At 42.9% G+C, this 12,242-nt stretch overlaps 1 pseudogene; it reads right to left on the bottom strand.

The window, feature by feature from the left end:
* Window positions 1-7,133: 7,133 nt before the first annotated feature.
* LOC123078405 (protein MAIN-LIKE 1-like) lies at window positions 7,134-11,884 on the bottom strand (annotated as a pseudogene).
* Window positions 11,885-12,242: the final 358 nt, after the last annotated feature.

Below are 12,242 nucleotides of genomic sequence, written 5' to 3'. Positions count from 1 at the left end.
CTAGAAACTTCCGTGTGCAGCCACATGCTATTATGGGCTCTAGCATAGTTGACTAAGTTGTGCGAACTCTTACGGGGTGGACTAGCAGATGTAGGGGATGTAGGTTGGTACGGTCTACCCCTATGTAAGGTGCAAGTGCTTCTGAAAGACTATGTCTCGGTCATCCGTTTCTCAAACACCATGTAGTGCGAGAAACCAAACGGAGGCGATCGAGTCATGTGGGGAAAAGTGCGCAAACCTCTGCAGAGTGTATAAACTAATCATGGTTAGCCGTGTCCCCGGTTATGGACATCTTGAGTATCTAGTACCTGGATATCATGTGAATCTCATCATGTTACTTCTAATTAATATTGTTGGATTTGTTAATGAGTACTTTTAATTGGGATTGAGAATGCTGTCAACCATTCTCAATGTTTAACAACCACCATGATAGTTAAATAAATTTATTCTTTTGCAGTAGGGAAAAATTGGCTTTATGCAAAAACTGTAACCATAGAGCTTTTCCACCAGCCAAATATGCATGTAGTATAGCTTATTCCATTGTTATTCTCTATGTGTTACATTGCCAGCATATTCCATGTGCTGACCCGTTTTCGGGCTGCAACGTTTCATGTTGCAGACTTTTCAGACGACGAGTAAGATGCTTTTAGGTCGTGGTTCTAGACTCAGTGATGCCGTTGGAGTTGATGGACTCGCTTATCTTCCAAGCCTTCCGCTGTTATCGATTTTTAGATGGCCTTAAGCCATATTTATTTCAATAAGTTTTCTTTTGAGACATTCAATGTAATAAGTGTGTGATTGCTACTCTGTTATAAATCCTCCAAGTACTGTGTGGTGTCAGCATTACTGATCCAGGGATGACACTGAGCACAGAGATCAGACTGTTTGAGGTCTGGTCGCTACAGATTTTTAGTTTAGTAGTGAGCACAAAGCAACATATATCATGGAATGACGATGTCTAACTCTCTTCCTATGCATCAACATGTCATAAAAGAACAATTCGTGCACATCAACTAAAAGCCAATACATAGCATAAGCAGTTTCTTGCAATTTTATTATGTTGGAAACATAGAGAGGCGGAGATGTAGTTCCTCTCATAATAATTGCAAGTAGGAGAAGCAAGCACTTGCATATTATATATATCAATATTATCATGTGAAATAGTGAAATGCAACCCATCAATATAATCCTTAATAAGAGCAAATTCTCCGATATAGTGTAGTTGGGAGAATTCAAGAAGATAATAAGACTATCATGTTTGGGTGCAATAGCAACAATATCATTCTTAACATAAGGAACTATAGCAAGTTCATCTCCATAAGCACAATTCATATGGACATCTTGGCCACAAGCATAGCAAGCATCAAGTTCGTCAAAAAGGGATATTTGAAATGAATCAACGGGAGCAATCATCATAGCATTCACCCTTCGGTAAGCACGAAGGGATATTAAAAAATGTATGAGTTGGAGAGTTACTATCATTAGAAGGTGGGCACGGGTAGCTAATCCGCTCTTCCTCCTTTTGTTCTTCACTCTCCCATCATCTTTTTCATCCAATGAGCTCACAATTTCACTAATTTCTTCTTCCATAGATTCCTGCAAAATATTAGTCTCCTCTTGGACAGTGGAGGAGTCCTGAATATATGGCTTAACATAAGCATTAGAAGCATAGTTTTCATAGCAATATTTAAGTATGGAATTTTTTTAGATTCATCATACTTTTCAATCAAAGAAGAAATTTCATAAGCACCCCTAAAAGCAACAAATTCTTCAATTTGTTCAACACCATAGTAATTATAAGCACCCTTGGCATAAGAAGATAAGATTCCATTATCACTAAACTCACATTGGTAGGGAAGGTGTTTCTTAGGGCCTTCAGAACAACAAGTAAAATCATATAATTCACATAAATTCCAAGCATAGCATTGCATAGTATTAATTTGATGCCGTAAGAGTTTCCATTTTTGAGATAAGCGGTGTCGCACAAAATAAGCATGTGCATTTAATGATTTGCCCTCAATTAAGCTAACTAGGGTTTCAGCACGAGCACATAGGGATCGAAGATGATCCAAGTACAAAGCTTCAGCAGTATGATAGATTTTGGGTGGTTCTTCAACCATTGGTTTAGTAGGTACAATTTTTTTTGGTATTTTGCATTTCCTACCCATATCTAAAGGTAGAAAATAAGAACACAAAATAAAAACTACTTAGTGATAAAGCAAACAAGCACACACGAGAATATTCACCGCACGCTATTGCTCCCTGGCAACAGCGCCAGAAAAAGGTCTTGATAACCCACAAGTATATGGGATCGTTTGTAGCCTTTTTTGATAAATAAGAGTGTCAAACCCAACGAGGAGCTAAAGGTAGATCAAATATTCCCTCAAGTTCTATCGACCACTGATACAACTCTACGCACACTTAACCTTTGCTTTACCTAGAACAAGAATAAAACTAGAAATACTTTGCAATAATAAAACTATGAATAAACTGCAAGATAATAAAATTAGTTGTTTAGTATAAAGCTTTTGTCACACAAGAAAGTCATTTGTGCCTAGGTGATCGATAACTAGACCGGTAATCATTATTGCAATTTAATATGAGGGAGAGGTATGAGCTAACATACTTTCCGTACTTGGATCATATACACTTATGATTGGAACTCTAGCAAGCATCTGCAACTACGAAAGATCATTCAGGTAAAACCCAACCATAGCATTAAGTATCAAGTCCTCTTTATCCCATACACAACAACCCCCTTACTCGGGCATAAGCTTCTGTCACTGTAGCCACCCACCATAAGAGAATCATGAACATATTGCAACACCCTACAGCGGGGATCCCTCGCATTTGCGCGACATGGAGGGCATCATAGGACAACACCAAAATAAAATGTACAACTCAAACAAATCATGATCATCTATCAACCCATAGGACAAAGCATATCTACTCAAACATCATAGGATAACCACATATCATTAGGAAATAATATATAGTGTTGAGCACCATGTTTAAGTAGAGATTACAACAGGGAGAAGAGGTGTTACACCGCTGCACAGGGAGAAAGCTGGTGTTGACGGTAGCAAGATTGTTGATGTAGATCATCGTTACGATCCTTGCCCAGCGGCACTCTGGCGCCACCGAGAGAGAAGAGGAGAGCCCCCCTCCTTCTTTTCCTTGCCCCCCCCCTAGATGGGATGTGAATTCCCCCTCAGGTCCATGGTCTCCATGGTGGCAGAGGGACAGGAGCCCCTCCGAGCTTGGATCTCTCTCTTGTTATCCTCTGTTTCGCTTTCCTGTTTTTTTGCCGAAAACTGTTTCTTAAATTTCTGAAGATCCGTAACTCCAATTGCGCTGGGATTTTAATAGATTTTTTCCAGATATAAGCTTCCTTGCGCCCGAAGTATTGCAACAACCGCCTTACGAGGTGGCCACCATCCGCCACCATGCGCTTGGGGGCTGGGCCACGCCCTGGTGTCTTGTGGAGGTCGTGGGCCTCCGTTTGCGTTGATTCCACTTCCCAAAAATCACATATATTCCAAAATAATTCCCCATCAATTCTTATTGGATTTGGACTTCGTTTGATATGGACTTCGTTTGATATGCAGCAGTTCCATTTGTTGTGACAACTTTACGTCTAGTGGAGGGGCAGATATTGAACTCAGAAGAACAAGTCTTCACCCTATTCTCCTTGATCTAAGATCACTTAGACCTCACCTAATTAATCATGGTAGATTTTCAAGGCAGATCTCCAAACCTTCACATACTCGTTCTTCAGCAGTCCACAATGACTCTTGAATGCTTCCTACTAGTGCCTAACTGTCCAGAAAATCACAATCTTCAAGAGTAACAAGTCTTTGGTTCACTTGAACAGATTCTTCAGTGCTGCTCAATCACTTTGGCTTTGGGTATTGGGGTTTTCCTCACAAGGATTCACTCAAATGCTTCGAGAGGATGGGTTGCTCAGATAACACTTGTTAAAATTTCACACAGAGTAGCCAACAACCAAATGTTGGAGAGGGGTGCCTCTTTATAGACATGGTCTAAATCCAAGGTCAGATATGACCGTTGGATGGGACGAGTTTGTTGGTGGCGAGGCAACAATTGAACTTTTGAAGTCCCAAATTCCCCATGGTAGGAATGATTACTTTCTTTGGTGATCCAAAAATGGAGCATAAAGGATTCTCGCCTTTTTCCCCAGAGGTTACCCTGAGTTAATTGAACCCACAAGAGGACGGTGCCCTTTAAGCTAAGGTCTCAAACAAGTTTTTGACCGGATCGTAAATCAAGCTGGCACTAAAAAGATTTATAATAAAAATAGGCATGGGTATGACACTACGATCTCCTTGGCCTTAGCCTGGCTCGTTCTCCATGATCCAGTGTACCTGCAGGGATGAAGAGAGTGATCGAGACAACCGACAACTACGGAACAATTTTATGTCACACATACGAGACATTAATTCAAAGTACTTCCATTCATCCCTGCAACAAATACATCGGGTTGCAAGGCCCTTGCCTCAATTCATGACCTTACCGAACTACTCATACATGAAGATCAGATCACACAAAGAACACATCATGAAGATAGATTGATAATATGTCTTGTAATGGATGTTGTGTGTGATACACAATTACAAGTATGACTAGATTTCTGAGAACTATGGTGGATGATGTTGTGGCTATGGAGATGGGAAATGGCGGCGGGTAGGGTTGATGGAGATGGCTATGGTGGCGATGAACGAAGACTCACTTGTTCTGCGATGTTCTATTGCTCATATGGTGTCGGTTCCTTTATAAAAGTTGTTCAGGTGGATCAGACGCGTCAGTTTCCATGCCGTACTACCGCTCATACAAGCGGGTGTGGTCATATGGAACATCGTCTTTTGCTCTGTTTCTTTTGGTGCGCCTCCCACTAGATCTCCTTTTTCTTCACTTTACTCATTTTCATGTATTGGCTTGATTTCGTCCATAAATAGCCCATTTCCTGTGGAAACAAAATAAATATAGGACATTTGGAATCCTATGCATTTATTAATATTAGTAGCAACATCGGAGCGAATATCTCAGTTTTAATGAAATATATCGGTCTAAACTCAGGTTAGAATGTAAAAGTAACACCGATCAAGGAACACCAAACTGTTGGTTTCTGAATTCTTTGGTGAGGAACTGAGGACTTTGTCTAAAGTGTCCCGAAGAATATCATCTCGGACACTTAAGAAAACGACATCGCGCTCTCAGAGATTTCCAAAGTCTTCATTCAAAGAAATAGGTTTGGATTGAGCACACCTCAAAAAAATTGTCTTCGTATCACCTAGACCCCTTAATAGTACGGATTTCCCTATGACTCAACGAACAATAATAATGCTATAAAAGACTAAGTCTTCACGATCTAGTTCTTTGGGTAATTCTTCGCAGAGGGTGCACCCAAATATTCAATGTTTCCTTCACATTTTTAGGGATCCTATCAGTGGTTAAACCAAATACTCAGGGACTTTCACCTGTGTATACTCACAGACATCAATACTCCAAAACTATAAAGGGGAGTAGGGGACACTAGAGGCACTTACAGAAGATCTGACCTGATGGCATTTTGAGGATTTGACTGACCAACCTCACACCAGCGCACGCCTCAAGAGCTATTTGAAAATTTGGAGCAAGAGTTGTTCGGGGGTTCCGAAGAGTGTATAGGGAGGAGAGGAGAGTGCTTCGGCGGTTCTGAATGGAGTCTGTTCTTGAGCTTGTACAACGAGGGTTTTGCAACTACTATATCTGGATAGCTTTCTGAAGGGTTTGAAGTGGAAGAGATCGAAGGCACCACACGAGTGAAATTAGTTAGACATGGTGGAGAAATCAAAGTCTTTGTGAGGGCTTTGGAGTTTGATCTTTAATCACATAGATAATGGAACTCTGCGTAGCAACCTCATTGCCATCTTATAGTATTGTCAACCCTATGGACTCAATAGCAACCTCGACGGTTCCATTTTTTTCTTGAGATGCATATACGATGCCTTTGATTTGGCATCCAACACTTGTGGGACTTTTAGTCAAGCCATGGATGGTCGCTAAATCAATATCCTAGTGGAAAAAAAATTCCAAATGCATCAGTAGGCATTTCCAACGACATACCCATATTCTGGCTACCCAAACCATTATAGGTAGAGGAGAGAAAAGGTTAGGGTAGCCCCCCCCTTTTTTTAACTTTTGTAGCATATCCAAAACTGGGTACCCATAATTTAAGCTTCTAGTTCTGTCATCTATTTGTACATATGCAATTCAAATTGCTCTAAATTAAACACAAGTGTATATCATTCATCACAAAGATGTTGCAATTAAACATTATTTGACAACAAATAAGAAAAAAGATTCAAAATTTCATTGATCACTTTGTGTTCACCGAGCTCACTTCCAGCCAAAATCGCCGTTGTGGCTTAGGACGGCGAAGGGAAGGTGATGGGATGAAGGGCGATTGGACGACAAGGATGGGCGAACTAACTACTAAGAAGGGCAATTGGCAGCTGGATGAGTCTGATGAGGTCGGACAGGACGAGGCGCCCGCCTCCAAGTTGGTCGTGGGGGTCGAGGTGTATGACCTCCAGAAGCACCGGGGCGGCGGTTGGGAGCCCCCCACCCCACCCCACCCCAACCAACCAAAACCGGTGGAGCAGTGGCGGGACTAATGTGAGGTGGAGACACAAGGCAGTATGTAGGTCGAGAAAGTCAGAAAAGTGCAATGGAGGTTGTGACGAAGGAGAGGATGGCACAATGGAGGTCTGGTGACAGAGCCTGAGTGGTGCGGAGGTTCGTGCAGAATTTTTTCCGCACGGGTCGTTGGGCATTCTCACGTGCGTTTTCATGTTTTGGGTACTGGGGTGGGAATAGCCATATTTGAATATTTTGAAGGAAAAAAATAGGTACCTACCTATAAATTATGGGTACTCACTGCATTTTGGGTATGCTGCTGAAGTTGATTCTTGGACTAAAATACCCAAAATAAGGTTTTGGCATTCGACAAAAATGTGGTAGATAACCTAACAAACAGAAACAAGCTAGAACTTGTATGAAGCTGAAATAAACATATGCATCCGTGTCTCCAATGCAACTTTCTATCTTTTTCTCTTCCCAAATTAAAGCGGCTATATCTGATATATATTGCAGTAGACTGCAAAGAAATATGGAAGTATTTCAAAAATTTAAATATGTTTTTTTACCATATTATAAAGATTTCTTCATTCACTAGAAATACTATAACCTCCTTTGACCGAGGACTGACTAATTGTAAGTCAATTGTGCAAATGTGTTTATATTAATTTAAAATCATTGAGGGTGACGTAATATTCTTTTCCTATTGCAAAAGTAAAAACTATGATATGTTTGTTCTCATAGATGAAAATGATAAAAAATATCTCACGCGGAAAAAATGATACAAAATATACAATGGATCTCAATGTGAAATCTATTGGTCGACTGAGATACAGTTTAGTTAAATCTTAGTCGACTGAGACTTGGTTATGTCTTGGTCGATGTTATATTCCTGAGATTTTACATTGAAATCCATGTAAAATTTTCTTTTCAGATAGTTTTTTTCCTTTCTCACATGTTACTCACTTGATTGAGACATCGCTAAGTTTCAGTCACGTGAGATCTAGCCATGCCCTTGGAGATAACGTTCGCTAGTCAATTTTTTTATATTCACAAATACGCATGTAACACGTACACATACACGTGTATTTTAACAAAAGCACTGGCCTTTGAAGAAAGAAAAACAGTTTTTTCGCTAATTTCGAATTGCCTGTATCTGGTGGGAAATCAGTTTTTTTTTCTTGAAAGGTTGTGAGAAATCATTCGGTTGATATTTTTCCTCACGTACGTACTCCTACATGCGCACACACGGAGCTGGGGCGCATATCCCGTGTTCCACCCCGGCCACGGCATCCCATCTCGCTGACAGCGGGCCACCACCACTCCACCAGCAGCCCAACGCACTGCTGGATTCCATGGAGCACCGGTCCGCGAGCACTGCACTGAGCCCGGCGACACAAGTGGCAAATTTGACCATTTTGACCTATGGACGAAATCAATTCACGGAATGAACTGGCCTTGAAACTATTTCACAGCTCTAACCTTTTTATGTAGCGCCCGCCACGACGGCGCCACACCCTACTGTGCAGCGCCTAGCCCGGGGGCGTTGCACTCTAGTCCACCGTGGCAGCCCCTGGGCCCGCACCCAGTAGTGCAACGCCTCCGAGCTAGGCGCCACACTTGTAAAGTGCAGCATCTAGCGCTTAGGCGCTGCACTGTGACTTATCCAGCCACTCGGCTGGCCCCCCTCCCCCACCCCCACACCACACACACTCTCCCACTCTCCTCCCCTGAGCTTTGCCCCCTTTCCCCCTCTCTCCCCCTCTCAAATCCTCTCCCAAATCTTGCAAATTTGAAGATTTTGTCCGTGGATTTCGAAGTCAAACCCTCCCTCAAGGTAATATTCTTCATTCCCCTTGTTTTGATCCAAGTAAAGTTCCCCATTGCTCATTTGTTGCTTGTTTGGGGAAACCCTAGTTTTGTTTGGATCTAGAGATTTGCATGGAAATGTGAGATGTTTGTTTGCCAATTTCTATGGTTAGGCTTTGTTAGTATGCTAGGGTTATTCTTATGGGTGTTCTTATGTTGGTGCTAGGGCTAGGGTTATGGTTATGGTTATGGTTATGGTTATGGTTAGGGTTAGGGTTAGGGTTGTTGTTTGATATATATATTAGGGTTTCTATTCCGTGTTAATCCTTGTATTAGTACTCATGGAAGAAATGTTACTTTGTGTTATTGCAATGCTTATAGGGATGGGAAGAATATGTGTGTTTGTTCATCATGGGGACAAGGACGCCTTTTTAAAAGGGAATGTAGAACCGGACCCGGATGAGGTTGACATTGTGTTTGATAGTAGTCCTAGCTATGCGGAGCTCTTGCAACAAATTAGGGAAGATTTGAATTGGACGGACCCTAGTGATATCATAGAGTTGGAGGGAAGGCATAATGTTGGTTTTGGAATGCACATCCGTTGGAAGACAATGCGTGTCAACTCGGAGCAACGTTGGGTTGCATACAAGGAGACGGTGGCCGAATCACTAGACAAGGCTCTTGAGTTATTTGCAACGAAGAAGGTTGATTCAAGTTTGTATTTGGACTTGAACCGGAACCCCTCCCCTTTGGTTGCTAGTAGCCCCACACCCTTGAAGCGAGATGAAATTGTTGAACCTCTTTTGACCCAAGAAGTGAGGCCAACATTGAGCCCTTTTACAAACAACGAAGATGAAGCTTTGCAAGAGGACAATAATGAGTATGCGGACGATGACAATGAAGTTGATCTCCATGACAAAATGTGGGTGATCTCGACAAATATCACTTGCAAGAGACAATGGACCCTTCCATCCCTTTTTCCCGTGCATATGCATCGGACTCGGATGACGATGGTCCCGATGAACAAGTTGATGCGGAGGGGTTCACGGTGAAGGAGGCCGAAGCTTTCGAGAAGGTATTTGGTCGGGATCATCGAACTACATTGTTCAAGGATGTTAGTCTCGCGGATGAAGCCGTGGTAGATGGTGGCCAATGTGTACATCTTGGTGTTAGGTCAAGCTCTTATCGTGATTTGGGAGACGACAAGAACCGCATTGCTAAAGGTTCTAAGTTCGACACCTTCTTGGAATTGAAGATGTGGCTCGACAACTACTCGGTTACGCATTATCGTCCACATAAGGTGGTGCACTCGGACGTCAAAGTGCGCTACACGGTTGCATGTGCATGTGAAGATGAAATATGTCCATGGATTGTGCGTGCAAGACCATGGAAAGGAGGTCCCACTTGGCACGTAGTGAGTTGTGTGCCAACTCACATGTGCCAAGGCAAAAGGGTGGATGGCAAGATTGTGTCCCAAAACCACAAACAACTCACGTCCGAGTTCATCGCTTACAGGCTCTCCAACTCAATATCCACACTTCCAACAATGAGCGTCCAACATGTGATTGACCTTGTGAAAGCCATCTTTCACTACAAGGTGAAGTACGACAAGGCATGGAAGGCGAAGCAAGCCGCATTTAAGATGTTGTATGGTACTTGGGAGGAAGCATACAACCGAATCCCTAGGTTGTTGTTAGCCATGGCCGCGACAAACCCGGGCATGGTTCATGTGGTCGAGCCTCATGGGCACCAAACAACGGTTCATGAAGGAAGGAAAGTCAGAGTATTTGGCCGTGCTTTTTGGGCGTTCGAGCAATGTGTGAGGGCTTTCGAACATTGTAGGCCGATCATCGCAATTGATGGCACGTTCTTGACCGGACAATACAAGGGCACCTTGTTGGTTGCGATAGCAAGTGATGCCAATAACCGGGTGTTGCCATTGGCATTTGCTTTGGTTGAGGTGGAAAACAATGACAACTGGGAGTGGTTTCTGCATCTTTTGAGGACGAAGGTGTTACCCGCTCAAAGGGAAATTTGTGTCATATCGGATCGGCATCAAGGAATCCTTAACGCGGTGGAGATTGACATTCCCGGGCATGCTCCGTTGCACCATCGATGGTGCATGAGGCACTTTTGTTCGAACTTCTATAGGGCATGTGGCCTTAAGGAGTTGGCCGATGATCTTCAAGATTGTTGCCTTGCTTTCTCCGAGAAGCGCTTCGCCACTTTGTACAACAAATTTCTCGCACACAAAAAACTTGATGCCGGGGATCAAGACTTTCTCAATACGCAATCCCACTTATGCAATGTCAATTCACCTGCTCAGGCGTGATCGCGTCCATCTCGCTCCTGTACAGCTTGTACATGACCGAGGGATCATCCGTCATCTCATTTAACACATCCCACTTGTAAGCCCAAGTCGGGCGCCGTAGTGGGTCGTGTTTCTCGTCCCAATCCTCGAACTTCACTTTCTTCGGTCGTCCAACCGGCAAACGCTCCCAGCTCCATATGGAAAGTGCCAGCAAACAACCACCAATACCTCCAGATAGCCTACAACAGGCTTCGTCCAACTGCACATAAAAGAGAACATGGTTGAATTAAAAGCAAGATCACATTCATAATGTACCAATGAATTGAAACAGAAACAACTTCATACCTGTCTATACAAGTAAGCCAGTGTCGCCGAACCCCAACTCCATTTGCTGTCGAAGACGGTCAACGCCTTGAGCCACATCCATGGAGCATTCTTGCCTGTGCCATCAGCAAACATACTCCTGGATATCACGTACCACATGTAGACACGAGCATATGTCTTCACCGTGTCCTCATTAGCATCCTCAGGACAATTACTGAAGTTCGATACAATCCACGTGAAAGTAGCACCGGCTGCGACTCTTTCCTTCTTATCGCCTTCTACTTCTGGTTCCCGCGGCTCCGGAGGAACCATACCGATAAGGGCAAACATTTGCTCGCGCCACCCATCAGAATCGGTGCTCATACATAGAGGTTTTCCATCGATAGGAAGACCGGTGATCATAGCTATATCCTGGAGCGTCAAGGTCATCTCCCCGGTCCAAAGATGGAAAGTGTGTGTCTCCGGCCTCCAATGATCAATAAGCGCGGTGAGTGCTGGAGCATTGTTGGGTGGCGTCGACCTGCTGATCAACTGAATGAAAGGGAGAAGTCCTGTCTCCCTAACATACGGCGTGTACCGCTCATCATAGCGCATCCACCCAAGGTTGACCCCGTGAGCCCGAAGCTTCAGAGGTGCAAGCTCCTACAAGAAAACAAACAAATCATTACATATGGGGGGTATGTGTTTGAAAAAAAACACAAAATTCATAACACCGGCAACTTTCATTATTACCTGCTGCTTCACCGACATAGCGTACGACCGGTGTTGTAGATCCCAATGATCATTGAGAAGCCAAACCATCCTAGCAATTTGCAAGAAAGCTTTCTTGTCAACACGATTATCTTTTGAATACAAAAAAACTAAAGTAGGCCTACTAGATGCAACCATACCAATCTATGTATCCAACCATATCAAATCAAACGTAACTAATAAAAAAGGGTTCCACAAATAACTAGGCCTACTTCATACAAATAACTTTTCCATAAACTATGCCTACTTCATAAAAATAACTCTTCCATAAACTAAACTAGGGTTCCACAAATCAAACAAACAAGGGTTCCCCAAATCAATCAAACAAATCAATACATGCAAAGTTCTAATACATGCAAGATTCAAATCTAATCTAATCAAACAAGGATTCCCCAAATCTTCAAAATAT

This window comes from Triticum aestivum, chromosome 1B (assembly GCF_018294505.1).
Source record: "Triticum aestivum cultivar Chinese Spring chromosome 1B, IWGSC CS RefSeq v2.1, whole genome shotgun sequence".
NCBI classification, from domain to species: Eukaryota; Viridiplantae; Streptophyta; class Magnoliopsida; order Poales; family Poaceae; genus Triticum; species Triticum aestivum.
Note: the sequence above shows the minus strand (reverse complement) of the source record. Positions and strands in the feature narration are given on the sequence as shown.